Below are 21,313 nucleotides of genomic sequence, written 5' to 3' on the forward strand. Positions count from 1 at the left end.
CCTGTGCGAGCGGGGTACGTGTATTACTCGGGTTCGCAGGGAGTTTCACACGTGATTGGCCCTGTGCGAGTTGGGTACGTGCATTACTGGGGTTCGCGGGGAGTTTCACACGCGTTGGGCCCTGTGCGAGCGGGATACATGTATTACTGGGGTTCGCCGGGAGTTTCACACGCGATTGGCCCTGTGCGAGTTGGGTACGTGTATTACTGGGGTTCGCGGGGAGTTTCACACGCGATTGGCCCTGTGCGAGTTGGGTACGTGTATTACTGGGGTTCGCAGGGAGTTTCACACGCGATGGGCCCTGTGCGAGCGGGGTACGTGTATTACTGGGGTTTGCCGGGAGTTTCACACGCGATTGGCCCTGTGCAAGCGGGGTACTGTATTACTGGGGTTCGCAGGGAGTTTCACACGCGATTGGCCCTGTGCGAGTTGGGTACATGTATTACTGGGGTTCGCGGGGAGTTTCACACGTGATGGGCCCTGTGCGAGCGGGATACATGTATTACTGGGGTTCGTTAGGAGTTTCAAACGTGATTGGCCCTGTGCGAGCGGGGTACGTGTATTACTGGGGATGCGGGGAGTTTCACACGCGATTGGGCCTGTGCGAATGGGGTACGTGTATTACTGGGGTTCGCGGGGAGTTTCACACGCAATTGGCCCTGTGCGAGTGGGGTACGTGTATTACTGGGGTTCGCGGGGAGTTTCACACGTGATTGGGCCTGTGTGAGCGGGGTACGTGTATTACTGGGGTTCGCAGGGAGTTTCACACGCGATTGGCCCTGTGCGAGCGGGGTACGTGTGTTACTGGGGTTCGTGGGGAGTTTCACACACGATTGGCCCTGTGCGAGCGGGGTACGTCTATTAGTGGGGTTCGCGGGGAGTTTCACACGCGATTGGGCCTGTGTGAGCGGGGTACGTGTATTACTGAGGTTCGCAGGGAGTTTCACACGCGATTGGCCCTGTGCGAGCGGGGTACGTGTGTTACTGGGGTTCGTGGGGAGTTTCACACACAATTGGCCCTGTGTGAGCGGGGTACGTGTATTACTGGGGTTCGCGGGGAGTTTCACACGCGATTGGCCCTGTGCGAGCGGGGTACGTGTATTACTGGGTTTCGTGGGGAGTTTCACACACGATTGGCCCTGTGCGAGCGGGGTACGTGTATTACTGGGTTTGCGGGGAGTTTCACACGCGATTGACCCTGTGTGAGCGGGGACGTGTATCACTGGGGTTCGCGGGGAGTTTCACACGCGATTGGCCCTGTGCGAGTTGGGTACGTGTATTACTGGGGTTCGCGGGGAGTTTCACACGCGATTGGCGTTGTGCGAGCGGGGTACGTGTATTACTGGGGTTCGCAGGAGTTTCACACCTGATTGGCCCTGTGCGAGCGGGGTATGTGTATTACTGGGGTTCGCGGGGAGTTTCACACGCAATTGACCCTGTGCGAGCGGGGTACGTGTATTACTGGGTTTCGTGGGGAGTTTGACACGCGATTGGCCCTGTGCGAGCGGGGTACGTGTATTACTGGGGTTCACTGGGAGTTTCACATGCGACTGGCCATGTGCGAGCGGGGTATGTGTATTACTGGGGTTTGTGTGGAGTTTCACATGCGATTGGCCCTGTGCGAGCTGGGTATGTGTATTACTGGGGTTTGCATGGAGTTTCACACGCGATTGGCCCTGTGCGAGCGGGGTACGTGTATTACTGGGGTTCGCGGGGTGTTTCACATGCGATTGGCCCTGTGCGAGCGGGGTACTGTATTACTGGGGTTCGCGGGGAGTTTCACACGCGATTGGCCCTGTGCGAGCGGGGTACTGTATTACTGGGGTTCGCAGGGAGTTTCACACGCGATTGGCCCTGTGCGAGTTGGGTACATGTATTACTGGGGTTCGCGGGGAGTTTCACACGCGATGGGCCCTGTGCGAGCGGGATACATGTATTACTGGGGTTCGTGAGGAGTTTCAAACGCGATTGGCCCTGTGCGAGCGGGGTACGTGTATTACTGGGGATCGCGGGGAGTTTCACACGCGATTGGGCCTGTGCGAATGGGGTACGTGTATTACTGGGGTTCGCGGGGAGTTTCACACGCAATTGGCCCTGTGCGAGTGGGGTACGTGTATTACTGGGGTTCGCGGGGAGTTTCACACGCGATTGGGCCTGTGTGAGCGGGGTACGTGTATTACTGGGGTTCGCAGGGAGTTTCACACGCGATTGGCCCTGTGCGAGCGGGGTACGTGTGTTACTGGGGTTCGTGGGGAGTTTCACACACGATTGGCCCTGTGCGAGCGGGGTACGTCTATTACTGGGGTTCGCGGGGAGTTTCACATGCGATTGGGCCTGTGTGAGCGGGGTACGTGTATTACTGGGGTTCGCGGGGAGTTTCACACACGATTGGCCCTGTGCGAGCGGGGTACGTGTGTTACTGGGGTTCGTGGGGAGTTTCACACACAATTGGCCCTGTGCGAGCGGGGTACGTGTATTACTGGGGTTCGCGGGGAGTTTCACACGCGATTGGCCCTGTGCGAGCGGGGTACGTGTATTACTGGGTTTCGTGGGGAGTTTCACACACGATTGGCCCTGTGCGAGCGGGGTACGTGTATTACTGGGTTTGCGGGGAGTTTCACACGCGATTGACCCTGTGTGAGCGGGGACGTGTATCACTGGGGTTCGCGGGGAGTTTCACACGCGATTGGCCCTGTGCGAGTGTGGTACGTGTATTACTGGGGTTCGCGGGGAGTTTCACACGCGATTGGCGTTGTGCGAGCGGGGTACGTGTATTACTGGGGTTCGCAGGAGTTTCACACGCGATTGGCCCTGTGCGAGCGGGGTACGTGTATTACTGGGGATCGCGGGGAGTTTCACACGCGATTGGGCCTGTGCGAATGGGGTACGTGTATTACTGGGGTTCGCGGGGAGTTTCACACGCAATTGGCCCTGTGCGAGTGGGGTACGTGTATTACTGGGGTTCGCAGGGAGTTTCACACGCGATTGGGCCTGTGTGAGCGGGGTACGTGTATTACTGGGGTTCGCAGGGAGTTTCACACGCGATTGGCCCTGTGCGAGCGGGGTACGTGTGTTACTGGGGTTCGTGGGGAGTTTCACACACAATTGGCCCTGTGCGAGCGGGGTACGTGTATTACTGGGGTTCGCGGGGAGTTTCACACGCGATTGGCCCTGTGCGAGCGGGGTACGTGTATTACTGGGTTTCGTGGGGAGTTTCACACACGATTGGCCCTGTGCGAGCAGGGTACGTGTATTACTGGGTTTGCGGGGAGTTTCACACGCGATTGACCCTGTGTGAGCGGGGACGTGTATCACTGGGGTTCGCGGGGAGTTTCACACGCGATTGGCCCTGTGCGAGTTGGGTACGTGTATTACTGGGGTTCGCGGGGAGTTTCACACGCGATTGGCGTTGTGCGAGCGGGGTACGTGTATTACTGGGGTTCGCGGGAGTTTCACACGCGATTGGCCCTGTGCGAGCGGGGTATGTGTATTTCTGGGGTTCGCGGGGAGTTTCACACGCAATTGACCCTGTGCGAGCGGGGTACGTGTATTACTGGGTTTCGTGGGGAGTTTCACACGCGATTGGCCCTGTGCGAGCGGGGTACGTGTATTACTGGGGTTCACTGAGAGTTTCACATGCGACTGGCCATGTGCGAGCGGGGTACGTGTATTACTGGGGTTTGTGTGGAATTTCACACGCGATTGGCCCTGTGCGAGCAGGGTATGTGTATTACTGGGGTTTGCATGGAGTTTCACACGCGATTGGCCCTGTGCGAGCGGGGTACGTGTATTACTGGGGTTCGCGGGGAGTTTCACACGCGATTGGCGTTGTGCGAGCGGGGTACGTGTATTACTGGGGTTCGCGGGAGTTTCACACGCGATTGGCCCTGTGCGAGCGGGGTATGTGTATTACTGGGGTTCGTGGGGAGTTTCACACGCAATTGACCCTGTGCGAGCGGGGTACGTGTATTACTGGGTTTTGTGGGGAGTTTCACACGCGATTGGGCCTGTGAGAATGGGGTACGTGTATTACTGGGGTTCGCGGGGAGTTTCACACGCAATTGGCCCTGTGCGAGTGGGGTACGTGTATTACTGGGGTTCGCGGGGAGTTTCACACACGATTGGGCCTGTGCGAGCGGGGTACGTGTATTACTGGGGTTCGCAGGGAGTTTCACTTCACACGCGATTGGCCCTGTGCGAGCGGGGTACGTGTGTTACTGGGGTTCGTGGGGAGTTTCACACACGATTGGCCCTGTGCGAGCGGGGTACGTCTATTACTGGGGTTCGCGGGGAGTTTCACATGCGATTGGGCCTGTGTGAGCGGGGTACGTGTATTACTGGGGTTCGCGGGGAGTTTCACACGCGATTGGCCCTGTGCGAGCCGGGTACGTGTGTTACTGGGGTTCGTGGGGAGTTTCACACACAATTGGCCCTGTGCGAGCGGGGTACGTGTATTACTGGGGTTCGCGGGGAGTTTCACACGCGATTGGCCCTGTGCGAGCGGGGTACGTGTATTACTGGGTTTCGTGGGGAGTTTCACACACGATTGGCCCTGTGCGAGCGGGGTACGTGTATTACTGGGTTTGCGGGGAGTTTCACACGCGATTGACCCTGTGTGAGCGGGGACGTGTATCACTGGGGTTCGCGGGGAGTTTCACACGCGATTGGCCCTGTGCGAGTTGGGTACGTGTATTACTGGGGTTCGCGGGGAGTTTCACACGCGATTGGCGTTGTGCGAGCGGGGTACGTGTATTACTGGGGTTCGCAGGAGTTTCACACGCGATTGGCCCTGTGCGAGCGGGGTATGTGTATTACTGGGGTTCGCGGGGAGTTTCACACGCAATTGACCCTGTGCGAGCGGGGTACGTGTATTACTGGGTTTCGTGGGGAGTTTCACACGCGATTGGCCCTGTGCGAGCGGGGTACGTGTATTACTGGGGTTCACTGGGAGTTTCACATGCGACTGGCCATGTGCGAGCGGGGTACGTGTATTACTGGGGTTTGTGTGGAATTTCACACGCGATTGGCCCTGTGCGAGCGGGGTATGTGTATTACTGGGGTTTGCATGGAGTTTCACACGCGATTGGCCCTGTGCGAGCGGGGTACGTGTATTACTGGGGTTCGCGGGGTGTTTCACATGTGATTGGCCCTGTGCGAGCGTGGTACTGTATTACTGGGGTTCGTGAGGAGTTTCACACGTGAGTGGCCCTGTGCGAGTGGGGTGCGTGTATTACTGGGGTTTGCGGGGAGTTTCACACGCGATTGGGCCTGTGCGAGTGGGGTACGTGTATTACTCGGGTTCGCAGGGAGTTTCACACGCAATTGGCCCTGTGCGAGATGTGTACGTGTATTACTGGGGTTCGCGGGGAGTTTCACACGCGATGGGCCCTGTGCGAGCGGGATACATGTATTACTGGGGTTCGTGAGGAGTTTCACACGCGAGTGGCCCTGTGCGAGTGGGGTGCGTGTATTACTGGGGTTTGCGGGGAGTTTCACACGCGATTGGGCCTGTGCGAGTGGGGTACGTGTATTACTGGGGTTCGCGGGGAGTTTCACACGCGATTAGCCCTGTGCGAGCGGGGTACGTGTATTACTGGGGTTCGCAGGGAGTTTCACACGCAATTGGCCCTGTGCGAGCGGGGTACGTGTATTACTGGGGTTCGCGGGGAGTTTCACACGCGATTGACCCTGTGCAAGCGGGGTACGTGTATTACTGGGGTTCGCGGGGAGTTTCACACTTGATTGGCCATGTGCGAGCAGGGTACGTGTATTACTGGGGTTCGCGGGGAGTTTCACACTTGATTGGCCCTGTGCGAGCAGGGTACTTGTATAACTGGGGTTCGCGGGGAGTTTCACACGCGATTGGCCCTGTGCGAGTTGGGTACATGTATTACTGGGGTTCGCGGGGAGTTTCACACGCGATGGGCCCTGTGCGAGCGGGGTACGTGTATTACTGGGGTTCGCCGGGAGTTTCACACGCGATTGGCCCTGTGCGAGCGGGGTACTGTATTACTGGGGTTCGCAGGGAGTTTCACACGAGATTGGCCCTGTGCGAGTTGGGTACATGTATTACTGGGGTTCGCGGGGAGTTTCACACGCGATGGGCCCTGTGCGAGCGGGATACATGTATTACTGGGGTTCGTGAGGAGTTTCAAACGCGATTGGCCCTGTGCGAGCGGGGTACGTGTATTACTGGGGATCGCGGGGAGTTTCACACGCGATTGGCCCTGTGTGAGCGGGGACGTGTATCACTGGGGTTCGCGGGGAGTTTCACACGCGATTGGCCCTGTGCGAGTTGGGTACGTGTATTACTGGGGTTCGCAGGGAGTTTCACACGCGATTGGGCCTGTGCGAGCGGGGTACATGTATTACTGGGGTTCGCGGGGAGTTTCACACGCGATTTGCCCGGTGCGAGCGGGGTACGTGTATTACTGGGGTTCGCGGGGAGTTTCACACGCGATTGGCGTTGTGCGAGCGGGGTACGTGTATTACTGGGGTTCGCGGGAGTTTCACACGCGATTGGCCCTGTGCGAGCGGGGTATGTGTATTACTGGGGTTCGCGGGGAGTTTCACACGCAATTGACCCTGTGCGAGCGGGGTACGTGTATTACAGGGTTTTGTGGGGAGTTTCACACGCGATTGGCCCTGTGCGAGTGGGGTACGTGTATTACTGGGGTTCACTGGGAGTTTCACATGCGACTGGCCTTGTGCGAGCGGGGTACGTGTATTACTGGGGTTTGTGTGTAGTATCACACGCGATTGGCCCTGTGCGAGCGGGATATGTGTATTACTGGGGTTTGCATGGAGTTTCACACGCGATTGGCCCTGTGCGAGCGGGGTACGTGTATTACTGGGGTTCGTGGGGTGTTTCATATGTGATTGGCCCTGTGCGAGCGGCGTACTGTATTACTGGGGTTCGTGGGGAGTTTCACACGCGATTGGCCCTGTGCGAGATGGGTACGTGTATTACTGGGGTTCGCGGGGAGTTTCACACGCGATGGGCCCTGTGCGAGCGGGATACATGTATTACTGGGGTTCGTGAGGAGTTTCAAACGCGATTGGCCCTGTGCGAGTGGGGTGCGTGTATTACTGGGGTTTGCGGGGAGTTTCACACGCGATTGGGCCTGTGCGAGTGGGGTACGTGTATTACTGGGGTTCGCGGGGAGTTTCACACGCGATTGGCCCTGTGCGAGCGGGGTACGTGTATTACTGGGGTTCGCAGGGAGTTTCACACGCAATTGGCCCTGTGCGAGCGGGGTACGTGTATTACTGGGGTTCGCGGGGAGTTTCACACGCGATTGGCCCTGTGCAAGCGGGGTACGTGTATTACTGGGGTTCGCGGGGAGTTTCACACTTGATTGGCCATGTGCGAGCAGGGTACGTGTATTACTGGGGTTCGCGGGGAGTTTCACACTTGATTGGCCCTGTGTGAGCAGGGTACTTGTATTACTGGGGTTCGCGGGGAGTTTCACACGCGATTGGCCCTGTGCGAGTTGGGTACATGTATTACTGGGGTTCGCGGGGAGTTTCACACGCGATGGGCCCTGTGCGAGCGGGGTACGTGTATTACTGGGGTTCGCCGGGAGTTTCACACGCGATTGGCCCTGTGCGAGCGGGGTACTGTATTACTGGGGTTCGCAGGGAGTTTCACACGCGATTGGCCCTGTGCGAGTTGGGTACATGTATTACTGGGGTTCGCGGGGAGTTTCACACGCGATGGGCCCTGTGCGAGCGGGATACATGTATTACTGGGGTTCGTGAGGAGTTTCAAACGCGATTGGCCCTGTGCGAGCGGGGTACGTGTATTACTGGGGATCGCGGGGAGTTTCACACGCGATTGGGCCTGTGCGAATGGGGTACGTGTATTACTGGGGTTCGCGGGGAGTTTCACACGCAATTGGCCCTGTGCGAGCGGGGTACGTGTATTACTGGGGTTCGCGGGGAGTTTCACACGCGATTGGGCCTGTGTGAGCGGGGTACATGTATTACTGGGGTTCGCAGGGAGTTTCACACGCGATTGGCCCTGTGCGAGCGGGGTACGTGTGTTACTGGGGTTCGTGGGGAGTTTCACACATGATTGGCCCTGTGCGAGCGGGGTACGTCTATTCCTGGGGTTCGCGGGGAGTTTCACACGCGATTGGGCCTGTGTGAGTGGGGTACGTGTATTACTGGGGTTCACGGGGAGTTTCACACGCGATTGGCCCTGTGCGAGCGGGGTACGTGTGTTACTGGGGTTCGTGGGGAGTTTCACACACAATTGGCCCTGTGCGAGCGGGGTACGTCTATTAATGGGGTTCGCGGGGAGTTTCACACGCGATTGGCCCTGTGCGAGCGGGGTACGTGTATTACTGGGTTTCGTGGGGAGTTTCACACACGATTGGCCCTGTGCGAGCGGGGTACGTGTATTACTGGGGTTTGCGGGGAGTTTCACACGCGATTGGCCCTGTGTGAGCGGGGACGTGTATCACTGGGGTTCGCGGGGAGTTTCACACGCGATGGGCCCTGTGCGAGCGGGGTACGTGTATTACTGGGGTTCGCCGGGAGTTTCACACGCGATTGGCCCTGTGCGAGCGGGGTACTGTATTACTGGGGTTCGCAGGGAGTTTCACACGAGATTGGCCCTGTGCGAGTTGGGTACATGTATTACTGGGGTTCGCGGGGAGTTTCACACGCGATGGGCCCTGTGCGAGCGGGATACATGTATTACTGGGGTTCGTGAGGAGTTTCAAACGCGATTGGCCCTGTGCGAGCGGGGTACGTGTATTACTGGGGATCGCGGGGAGTTTCACACGCGATTGGCCCTGTGTGAGCGGGGACGTGTATCACTGGGGTTCGCGGGGAGTTTCACACGCGATTGGCCCTGTGCGAGTTGGGTACATGTATTACTGGGGTTCGTGAGGAGTTTCAAACGCGATTGGCCAAGTGCGAGCGGGGTACTTGTATTACTGGGGATCGCGGGGAGTTTCACACGCGATTGGCCCTGTGTGAGCGGGGACGTGTATCACTGGGGTTCGCGGGGAGTTTCACACGCGATTGGCCCTGTGCGAGTTGGGTACATGTATTACTGGGGTTCGCAGGGAGTTTCACACGCGATTGGGCCTGTGCGAGCGGGGTACATGTATTACTGGGGTTCGCGGGGAGTTTCACACGCGATTGGCCCGGTGCGAGCGGGGTACGTGTATTACTGGGGTTCGCGGGGAGTTTCACACGCGATTGGCGTTGTGCGAGCGGGGTACGTGTATTACTGGGGTTCGCGGGAGTTTCACACGCGATTGGCCCTGTGCGAGCGGGGTATGTGTATTACTGGGGTTCGCGGGGAGTTTCACACGCAATTTATCCTGTGCGAGCGGGGTACGTGTATTACTGGGTTTTGTGGGGAGTTTCACACGCGATTGGCCCTGTGCGAGCGGGGTACGTGTATTACTGGGGTTCACTGGGAGTTTCACATGCGACTGGCCATGTGCGAGCGGGGTACGTGTATTACTGGGGTTTGTGTGGAGTTTCACACGCGATTGGCCCTGTGCGAGCGGGATATGTGTATTACTGGGGTTTGCATGGAGTTTCACACGCGATTGGCCCTGTGCGAGCGGGGTACGTGTATTACTGGGGTTCGTGGGGTGTTTCACATGTGATTGGCCCTGTGCGAGCGGGGTACTGTATTACTGGGGTTCGTGGGGAGTTTCACACGCGATTGGCCCTGTGCGAGATGGGTACGTGTATTACTGGGGTTCGCGGGGAGTTTCACACGCGATGGGCCCTGTGCGAGCGGGATACATGTATTACTGGGGTTCGTGAGGAGTTTCACACGCGATTGGCCCTGTGCGAGTGGGGTGCGTGTATTACTGGGGTTTGCGGGGAGTTTCACACGCGATTGGGCCTGTGCGAGTGGGGTACGTGTATTACTGGGGTTCGCGGGGAGTTTCACACGCGATTGGCCCTGTGCGAGCGGGGTACGTGTATTACTGGGGTTCGCAGGGAGTTTCACACGCAATTGGCCCTGTGCGAGCGGGGTACGTGTATTACTGGGGTTCGCGGGGAGTTTCACACGCGATTGGCCCTGTGCAAGCGGGGTACGTGTATTACTGGGGTTCGCGGGGAGTTTCACACTTGATTGGCCATGTGCGAGCAGGGTACGTGTATTACTGGGGTTCGCGGGGAGTTTCACACTTGATTGGCCCTGTGCGAGCAGGGTACTTGTATTACTGGGGTTCGCGGGGAGTTTCACACGCGATTGGCCCTGTGCGAGTTGGGTACATGTATTACTGGGGTTCGCGGGGAGTTTCACACGCGATGGGCCCTGTGCGAGCGGGGTACGTGTATTACTGGGGTTCGCCGGGAGTTTCACACGCGATTGGTCCTGTGCGAGCGGGGTACTGTATTACTGGGGTTCGCAGGGAGTTTCACACGCGATTGGCCCTGTGCGAGTTGGGTACATGTATTACTGGGGTTCGCGGGGAGTTTCACACGCGATGGGCCCTGTGCGAGCGGAATACATGTATTACTGGGGTTCGTGAGGAGTTTCAAACGCGATTGGCCCTGTGCGAGCGGGGTACGTGTATTACTGGGGATCGCGGGGAGTTTCACACGCGATTGGGCCTGTGCGAATGGGGTACGTGTATTACTGGGGTTCGCGGGGAGTTTCACACGCAATTGGCCCTGTGCGAGCGGGGTACGTGTATTACTGGGGTTCGCGGGGAGTTTCACACGCGATTGGGCCTGTGTGAGCGGGGTACATGTATTACTGGGGTTCGCAGGGAGTTTCACACGCGATTGGCCCTGTGCGAGCGGGGTACGTGTGTTACTGGGGTTCGTGGGGAGTTTCACACATGATTGGCCCTGTGCGAGCGGGGTACGTCTATTACTGGGGTTCGCGGGGAGTTTCACACGCGATTGGGCCTGTGTGAGTGGGGTACGTGTATTACTGGGGTTCGCGGGGAGTTTCACACGCGATTGGCCCTGTGCGAGCGGGGTACGTGTGTTACTGGGGTTCGTGGGGAGTTTCACACACAATTGGCCCTGTGCGAGCGGGGTACGTCTATTAATGGGGTTCGCGGGGAGTTTCACACGCGATTGGCCCTGTGCGAGCGGGGTACGTGTATTACTGGGTTTCGTGGGGAGTTTCACACACGATTGGCCCTGTGCGAGCGGGGTACGTGTATTACTGGGGTTTGCGGGGAGTTTCACACGCGATTGGCCCTGTGTGAGCGGGGACGTGTATCACTGGGGTTCGCGGGGAGTTTCACACGCGATTGGCCCTGTGCGAGTTGGGTACGTGTATTACTGGGGTTCGCGGGGAGTTTCACACGCGATTGGCGTTGTGCGAGCGGGGTACGTGTTTTACTGGGGTTCGCAGGAGTTTCACACGCGATTGGCCCTGTGCGAGCGGGGTATGTGTATTACTGGGGTTCGTGGGGAGTTTCACACGCAATTGACCCTGTGCGAGCGGGGTACGTGTATTACTGGGTTTCGTGGGGAGTTTCACACGCGATTGGCCCAGTGCGAGCGGGGTACGTGTATTACTGGGGTTCACTGGGAGTTTCACATGCGACTGGCCATGTGCGAGCGGGGTACGTGTATTACTGGGGTTTGTGTGGAGTTTCACATGCGATTGGCCCTGTGCGAGCTGGGTATGTGTATTACTGGGGTTTGCATGGAGTTTCACACGCGATTGGCCCTGTGCGAGCGGGGTACGTGTATTACTGGGGTTCGCGGGGTGTTTCACATGCGATTGGCCCTGTGCGAGCGGGGTACTGTATTACTGGGGTTCGCGGGGAGTTTCACACGCGATTGGCCCTGTGCGAGCGGGGTACGTGTATTACTCGGGTTCGCAGGGAGTTTCACACGCGATTGGCCCTGTGCGAGTTGGGTACGTGCATTACTGGGGTTCGCGGGGAGTTTCACACGCGATGGGCCCTGTGCGAGCGGGATACATGTATTACTGGGGTTCGCCGGGAGTTTCACACGCGATTGGCCCTGTGCGAGTTGGGTACGTGTATTACTGGGGTTCGCGGGGAGTTTCACACGCGATTGGCCCTGTGCGAGTTGGGTACGTGTATTACTGGGGTTCGCAGGGAGTTTCACACGCGATGGGCCCTGTGCGAGCGGGGTACGTGTATTACTGGGGTTCGCCGGGAGTTTCACATGCGATTGGCCCTGTGCAAGCGGGGTACTGTATTACTGGGGTTCGCAGGGAGTTTCACACGCGATTGGCCCTGTGCGAGTTGGGTACATGTATTACTGGGGTTCGCGGGGAGTTTCACACGCGATGGGCCCTGTGCGAGCGGGATACATGTATTACTGGGGTTCGTGAGGAGTTTCAAACGCGATTGGCCCTGTGCGAGCGGGGTACGTGTATTACTGGGGATCGCGGGGAGTTTCACACGCAATTGGCCCTGTGCGAGTGGGGTACGTGTATTACTGGGGTTCGCGGGGAGTTTCACACGCGATTGGGCCTGTGTGAGCGGGGTACGTGTATTACTGGGGTTCGCAGGGAGTTTCACACGCGATTGGCCCTGTGCGAGCGGGGTACGTGTGTTACTGGGGTTCGTGGGGAGTTTCACACACGATTGGCCCTGTGCGAGCGGGGTACGTCTATTACTGGGGTTCGCGGGGAGTTTCACACGCGATTGGGCCTGTGTGAGCGGGGTACGTGTATTACTGGGGTTCGTGGGGAGTTTCACACGCGATTGGCCCTGTGCGAGCGGGGTACGTGTGTTACTGGGGTTCGTGGGGAGTTTCACACACAATGGGCCCTGTGCGAGCGGGGTACGTGTATTACTGGGGTTCGCAGTGAATTTCACACGCGATTGGCCCTGTGCGAGCGGGGTACGTGTATTACTGGGTTTCGTGGGGAGTTTCACACACGATTGGCCCTGTGCGAGCGGGGTACGTGTATTACTGGGTTTGCGGGGAGTTTCACACGCGATTGGCCCTGTGCGAGCGGGGTACGTGTATTACTGGGGTTCGCAGGGAGTTTCACACGCAATTGGCCCTGTGCGAGCGGGGTACGTGTATTACTGGGGTTCGCGGGGAGTTTCACACGCGATTGGCCCTGTGCAAGCGGGGTACGTGTATTACTGGGGTTCGCGGGGAGTTTCACACTTGATTGGCCATGTGCGAGCAGGGTACGTGTATTACTGGGGTTCGCGGGGAGTTTCACACTTGATTGGCCCTGTGCGAGCAGGGTACTTGTATTACTGGGGTTCGCGGGGAGTTTCACACGCGATTGGCCCTGTGCGAGTTGGGTACATGTATTACTGGGGTTCGCGGGGAGTTTCACACGCGATGGGCCCTGTGCGAGCGGGGTACGTGTATTACTGGGGTTCGCCGGGAGTTTCACACGCGATTGGCCCTGTGCGAGCGGGGTACTGTATTACTGGGGTTCGCAGGGAGTTTCACACGCGATTGGCCCTGTGCGAGTTGGGTACATGTATTACTGGGGTTCGCGGGGAGTTTCACACGCGATGGGCCCTGTGCGAGCGGGATACATGTATTACTGGGGTTCGTGAGGAGTTTCAAACGCGATTGGCCCTGTGCGAGCGGGGTACGTGTATTACTGGGGATCGCGGGGAGTTTCACACGCGATTGGGCCTGTGCGAATGGGGTACGTGTATTACTGGGGTTCGCGGGGAGTTTCACACGCAATTGGCCCTGTGCGAGCGGGGTACGTGTATTACTGGGGTTCGCGGGGAGTTTCACACGCGATTGGGCCTGTGTGAGCGGGGTACATGTATTACTGGGGTTCGCAGGGAGTTTCACACGGGATTGGCCCTGTGCGAGCGGGGTACGTGTGTTACTGGGGTTCGTGGGGAGTTTCACACATGATTGGCCCTGTGCGAGCGGGGTACGTCTATTACTGGGGTTCGCGGGGAGTTTCACACGCGATTGGGCCTGTGTGAGTGGGGTACGTGTATTACTGGGGTTCGCGGGGAGTTTCACATGCGATTGGCCCTGTGCGAGCGGGGTACGTGTGTTACTGGGGTTCGTGGGGAGTTTCACACACAATTGGCCCTGTGCGAGCGGGGTACGTCTATTAATGGGGTTCGCGGGGAGTTTCACACGCGATTGGCCCTGTGCGAGCGGGGTACGTGTATTACTGGGTTTCGTGGGGAGTTTCACACACGATTGGCCCTGTGCGAGCGGGGTACGTGTATTACTGGGGTTTGCGGGGAGTTTCACAAGCGATTGGCCCTGTGTGAGCGGGGACGTGTATCACTGGGGTTCGCGGGGAGTTTCACACGCGATTGGCCCTGTGCGAGTTGGGTACGTGTATTACTGGGGTTCGCGGGGAGTTTCACACGCGATTGGCGTTGTGCGAGCGGGGTACGTGTTTTACTGGGGTTCGCAGGAGTTTCACACGCGATTGGCCCTGTGCGAGCGGGGTATGTGTATTACTGGGGTTCGTGGGGAGTTTCACACGCAATTGACCCTGTGCGAGCGGGGTACGTGTATTACTGGGTTTCGTGGGGAGTTTCACACGCGATTGGCCCTGTGCGAGCGGGGTACGTGTATTACTGGGGTTCACTGGGAGTTTCACATGCGACTGGCCATGTGCGAGCGGGGTACGTGTATTACTGGGGTTTGTGTGGAGTTTCACAGGCGATTGGCCCTGTGCGAGCTGGGTATGTGTATTACTGGGGTTTGCATGGAGTTTCACACGCGATTGGCCCTGTGCGAGCGGGGTACGTGTATTACTGGGGTTCGCGGGGTGTTTCACATGCGATTGGCCCTGTGCGAGCGGGGTACTGTATTACTGGGGTTCGCGGGGAGTTTCACACGCGATTGGCCCTGTGCGAGCGGGGTACGTGTATTACTCGGGTTCGCAGGGAGTTTCACACGCGATTGGCCCTGTGCGAGTTGGGTACGTGCATTACTGGGGTTCGCGGGGAGTTTCACACGTGATGGGCCCTGTGCGAGCGGGATACATGTATTACTGGGGTTCGCCGGGAGTTTCACACGCGATTGGCCCTGTGCGAGTTGGGTATGTGTATTACTGGGGTTCGCGGGGAGTTTCACACGCGATTGGCCCTGTGCGAGTTGGGTACGTGTATTACTGGGGTTCGCAGGGAGTTTCACACGCGATGGGCCCTGTGCGAGCAGGGTACGTGTATTACTGGGGTTCGCCGGGAGTTTCACACACGATTGGCCCTGTGCGAGTTGGGTACATGTATTACTGGGGTTCGCGGGGAGTTTCACACGCGATGGGCCCTGTGCGAGCCGGATACATGTATTACTGGGGTTCGTGAGGAGTTTCAAACGCGATTGGCCCTGTGCGAGCGGGGTACGTGTATTACTGGGGATCGCAGGGAGTTTCACACGCAATTGGCCCTGTGCGAGTGGGGTACGTGTATTACTGGGGTTCGCGGGGAGTTTCACACGCGATTGGGCCTGTGTGAGCGGGGTACGTGTATTACTGGGGTTCGCAGGGAGTTTCACATGCGATTGGGCCTGTGCGAGCGGGGTACGTGTGTTACTGGGGTTCGTGGGGAGTTTCACACACGATTGGCCCTGTGCGAGCGGGGTACGTCTATTACTGGGGTTCGCGGGGAGTTTCACACGCGATTGGGCCTGTGTGAGCGGGGTACGTGTATTACTGGGGTTCGTGGGGAGTTTCACACGCGATTGGCCCTGTGCGAGCGGGGTACGTGTGTTACTGGGGTTCGTGGGGAGTTTCACACACAATTGGCCCTGTGCGAGCGGGGTACGTGTATTACTGGGGTTCGCAGTGAATTTCACACGCGATTGGCCCTGTGCGAGCGGGGTACGTGTATTACTGGGTTTCGTGGGGAGTTTCACACACGATTGGCCCTGTGCGAGCGGGGTACGTGTATTACTGGGTTTGCGGGGAGTTTCACACGCGATTGACCCTGTGTGAGCGGGGACGTGTATCACTGGGGTTCGCGGGGAGTTTCACACGCGATTGGCCCTGTGCGAGTTGGGTACGTGTATTACTGGGGTTCGCGGGGAGTTTCACACGCGATTGGCGTTGTGCGAGCGGGGTACGTGTATTACTGGGGTTCGCAGGAGTTTCACACGCGATTGGCCCTGTGCGAGCGGGGTATGTGTATTACTGGGGTTCGCGGGGAGTTTCACACGCAATTGACCCTGTGCGAGCGGGGTACGTGTATTACTGGGTTTCGTGGGGAGTTTCACACGCGATTGGCCCTGTGCGAGCGGGGTACGTGTATTACTGGGGTTCACTGGGAGTTTCACATGCGACTGGCCATGTGCGAGCGGGGTATGTGTATTACTGGGGTTTGTGTGGAGTTTCACATGCGATTGGCCCTGTGCGAGCGGGGTACGTGTATTACTGGGGTTCGCGGGGTGTTTCACATGCGATTGGCCCTGTGCGAGCGGGGTACTGTATTACTGGGGTTCGCGGGGAGTTTCACACGCGATTGGCCCTGTGCGAGCGGGGTACTGTATTACTGGGGTTCGCAGGGAGTTTCACACGCGATTGGCCCTGTGCGAGTTGGGTACATGTATTACTGGGGTTCGCGGGGAGTTTCACACGCGATGGGCCCTGTGCGAGCGGGATACATGTATTACTGGGGTTCGTGAGGAGTTTCAAACGCGATTGGCCCTGTGCGAGCGGGGTACGTGTATTACTGGGGATCGCGGGGAGTTTCACACGCGATTGGGCCTGTGCGAATGGGGTACGTGTATTACTGGGGTTCGCGGGGAGGTTCACACGCAATTGGCCCTGTGCGAGTGGGGTACGTGTATTACTGGGGTTCGCGGGGAGTTTCACACGTGATTGGGCCTGTGTGAGCGGGGTACGTGTATTACTGGGGTTCGCAGGGAGTTTCACACGCGATTGGCCCTGTGCGAGCGGGGTACGTGTGTTACTGGGGTTCTTGGGGAGTTTCACACACGATTGGCCCTGTGCGAGCGGGGTACGTCTATTACTGGGGTTCGCGGGGAGTTTCACATGCGATTGGGCCTGTGTGAGCGGGGTACGTGTATTACTGGGGTTCGCGGGGAGTTTCACACGCGATTGGCCCTGTGCGAGCGGGGTACGTGTGTTACTGGGGTTCGTGGGGAGTTTCACACACAATTGGCCCTGTGCGAGCGGGGTACGTGTATTACTGGGGTTCGCGGGGAGTTTCACACGCGATTCGCCCTGTGCGAGCGGGGTACGTGTATTACTGGGTTTCGTGGGGAGTTTCACACACGATTGGCCCTGTGCGAGCTGGGTACGTGTATTACTGGGTTTGCGGGGAGTTTCACACGCGATTGACCCTGTGTGAGCGGGGCCGTGTATCACTGGGGTTCGCGGGGAGTTTCACACGCGATTGGCCCTGTGCGAGTTGGGTACGTGTATTACTGGGGTTCGCGGGGAGTTTCACACGCGATTGGCGTTGTGCGAGCGGGGTACGTGTATTAATGGGGTTCGCAGGAGTTTCACACGCGATTGGCCCTGTGCGAGCGGGGTATGTGTATTACTGGGGTTCGCGGGGAGTTTCACACGCAATTGACCCTGTGCGAGCGGGGTACGTGTATTACTGGGTTTCGTGGGGAGTTTCACACGCGATTGGCCCTGTGCGAGCGGGGTACGTGTATTACTGGGGTTCACTGGGAGTTTCACATGCGACTGGCCATGTGCGAGCGGGGTACGTGTATTACTGGGGTTTGTGTGGAGTTTCACATGCGATTGGCCCTGTGCGAGCTGGGTATGTGTATTACTGGGGTTTGCATGGAGTTTCACACGCGATTGGCCCTGTGCGAGCGGGGTACGTGTATTACTGGGGTTCGCGGGGTGTTTCACATGCGATTGGCCCTGTGCGAGCGGGGTACTGTATTACTGGGGTTCGCAGGGAGTTTCACACGCGATTGGCCCTGTGCGAGCGGGGTACGTGTATTACTCGGGTTCGCAGGGAGTTTCACACGCGATTGGCCCTGTGCGAGTTGGGTACGTGTATTACTGGGGTTCGCGGGGAGTTTCACACGCGATGGGCCCTGTGCGAGAGGGATACATGTATTACTGGGGTTCGTGAGGAGTTTCACACGCAATTGGCCCTGTGCGAGTGGGGTGCGTGTATTACTGGGGTTCGCGGGGAGTTTCACACGCGATTGGGCCTGTGCGAGTGGGGTACGTGTATTACTGGGGTTCGCGGGGAGTTTCACACGCGGTTGGCCCTGTGCGAGCGGGGTACGTGTATTACTGGGGTTCGCAGGGAGTTTCACACGCAATTGGCCCTGTGCGAGCGGGGTACGTGTATTACTGGGGTTCGCAGGGAGTTTCACACGCGATTGGGCCTGTGCGAGTGGGGTACGTGTATTACTGGGGTTCGCGGGGAGTTTCACACGCGATTGGCCCTGTGCGAGCGGGGTACGTGTATTACTGGGGTTCGCGGGGAGTTTCACACTTGATTGGCCCTGTGCGAGCAGGGTACGTGTATTACTGGGGTTCGCGGGGAGTTTCACACTTGATTGGCCCTGTGCGAGCAGGGTACGTGTATTACTGGGGTTCGCGGGGAGTTTCACACGCGATTGGCCCTGTGCGAGTTGGGTACATGTATTACTGGGGTTCGCGGGGAGTTTCACACGCGATGGGCCCTGTGCGAGCGGGGTATGTGTATTACTGGGGTTCACTGGGAGATTCACATGTGACTGGCCATGTGCGAGCGGGGTACGTGTATTACTGGGGTTTGTGTGGAATTTCACACGCGATTGGCCCTGTGCGAGCGGGGTATGTGTATTACTGGGGTTTGCATGGAGTTTCACACGCGATTGGCCCTGTGCGAGCGGGGTACGTGTATTACTGGGGTTCGCGGGGTTTTTCACATGTGATTGGCCCTGTGCGAGCGGGGTACTGTATTACTGGGGTTCGCGGGGAGTTTCACACGCGATTGGCCCTGTGCGAGCGGGGTACATGTATTACTCGGGTTCGCAGGGAGTTTCACACGCAATTGGCCCTGTGCGAGATGGGTACGTGTATTACTGGGGTTCGCGGGGAGTTTCACACGCGATGGGCCCTGTGCGAGCGCGATACATGTATTACTGGGGTTCGTGAGGAGTTTCACACGCGATTGGCCCTGTGCGAGTGGGGTGCGTGTATTACTGGGGTTTGCGGGGAGTTTCACACGCGATTGGGCCTGTGCGAGTGGGGTACGTGTATTACTGGGGTTCGCGGGGAGTTTCACACGCGATTAGCCCTGTGCGAGCGGGGTACGTGTATTACTGGGGTTCGCAGGGAGTTTCACACGCAATTGGCCCTGTGCGAGCGGGGAACGTGTATTACTGGGGTTCGCGGGGAGTTTCACACGCGATTGACCCTGTGCAAGCGGGGTACGTGTATTACTGGGGTTCGCGGGGAGTTTCACACTTGATTGGCCATGTGCGAGCAGGGTACGTGTATTACTGGGGTTCGCGGTGAGTTTCACACTTGATTGGCCCTGTGCGAGCAGGGTACTTGTATAACTGGGGTTCGCGGGGAGTTTCACACGCGATTGGCCCTGTGCGAGTTGGGTACATGTATTACTGGGGTTCGCGGGGAGTTTCACACGCGATGGGCCCTGTGCGAGCGGGGTACGTGTATTACTGGGGTTCGCGGGGAGTTTCACACGCGATTGGCCCTGTGCGAGCGGGGTACGTGTATTACTGGGGTTCGCGGGGAGTTTCACACTTGATTGGCCCTGTGCGAGCAGGGTACGTGTATTACTGGGGTTCGCGGGGAGTTTCACACGCGATTGGCCCTGTGCGAGTTGGGTACATGTATTACTGGGGTTCGCGGGGAGTTTCACACGCGATGGGCCCTGTGCGAGCGGGGTATGTGTATTACTGGGGTTCACTGGGAGATTCACATGCGACTGGCCATGTGCGAGCGGGGTACGTGTATTACTGGGGTTTGTGTGGAATTTCACACGCAATTGGCCCTGTGCGAGCGGGGTACGTGTATTACTGGGGTTCGCGGGGAGTTTCACACACGATTGGCCCTGTGCGAGCGGGGTACGTGTATTACTGGGTTTGCGGGGAGTTTCACACGCGATTGACCCTGTGTGAGCGGGGACGTGTATCACTGGGGTTCGCGGGGAGTTTCACACGCGATTGGCCCTGTGCAAGTTGGGTACGTGTATTACTGGGGTTCGCGGGGAGTTTCACACGCGATTGGCGTTGTGCGAGCGGGGTACGTGTATTACTGGGGTTCGCAGGAGTTTCACACGCGATTGGCCCTGTGCGAGCGGGGTATGTGTATTACTGGGGTTCGCGGGGAGTTTCACACGCAATTGACCCTGTGCGAGCGGGGTACGTGTATTACTGGGTTTCGTGGGGAGTTTCACACGCGATTGGCCCTGTGCGAGCGGGGTACGTGTATTACTGGGGTTCACTGGGAGTTTCACATGCGACTGGCCATGTGCGAGCGGGGTATGTGTATTACTGGGGTTTGTGTGGAGTTTCACATGCGATTGGCCCTGTGCGAGCGGGGTACGTGTATTACTGGGGTTCGCGGGGTGTTTCACATGCGATTGGCCCTGTGCGAGCGGGGTACTGTATTACTGGGGTTCGCGGGGAGTTTCACACGCGATTGGCCCTGTGCGAGCGGGGTACTGTAATACTGGGGTTCGCAGGGAGTTTCACACGCGATTGGCCCTGTGCGAGTTGGGTACATGTATTACTGGGGTTCGCGGGGAGTTTCACACGCGATGGGCCCTGTGCGAGCGGGATACATGTATTACTGGGGTTCGTGAGGAGTTTCAAACGCGATTGGCCCTGTGCGAGCGGGGTACGTGTATTACTGGGGATCGCGGGGAGTTTCACACGCGATTGGGCCTGTGCGAATGGGGTACGTGTATTACTGGGGTTCGCGGGGAGGTTCACACGCAATTGGCCCTGTGCGAGTGGGGTACGTGTATTACTGGGGTTCGCGGGGAGTTTCACACGTGATTGGGCCTGTGTTAGCGGGGTACGTGTATTACTGGGGTTCGCAGGGAGTTTCACACGCGATTGGCCCTGTGCGAGCGGGGTACGTGTGTTACTGGGGTTCTTGGGGAGTTTCACACACGATTGGCCCTGTGCGAGCGGGGTACGTCTATTACTGGGGTTCGTGGGGAGTTTCACATGCGATTGGGCCTGTGTGAGCGGGGTACGTGTATTACTGGGGTTCGCGGGGAGTTTCACACGCGATTGGCCCTGTGCGAGCGGGGTACGTGTGTTACTGGGGTTCGTGGGGAGTTTCACACACAATTGGCCCTGTGCGAGCGGGGTACGTGTATTACTGGGGTTCGCGGGGAGTTTCACACGCGATTCGCCCTGTGCGAGCGGGGTACGTGTATTACTGGGTTTCGTGGGGAGTTTCACACACGATTGGCCC

The sequence above is a fragment of the Ambystoma mexicanum genome, chromosome 6p, assembly GCF_040938575.1.
Source record: "Ambystoma mexicanum isolate Mex_15411 chromosome 6p, UKY_AmexF1_1, whole genome shotgun sequence".
In the NCBI taxonomy this organism is placed as follows: Eukaryota; Metazoa; Chordata; class Amphibia; order Caudata; family Ambystomatidae; genus Ambystoma; species Ambystoma mexicanum.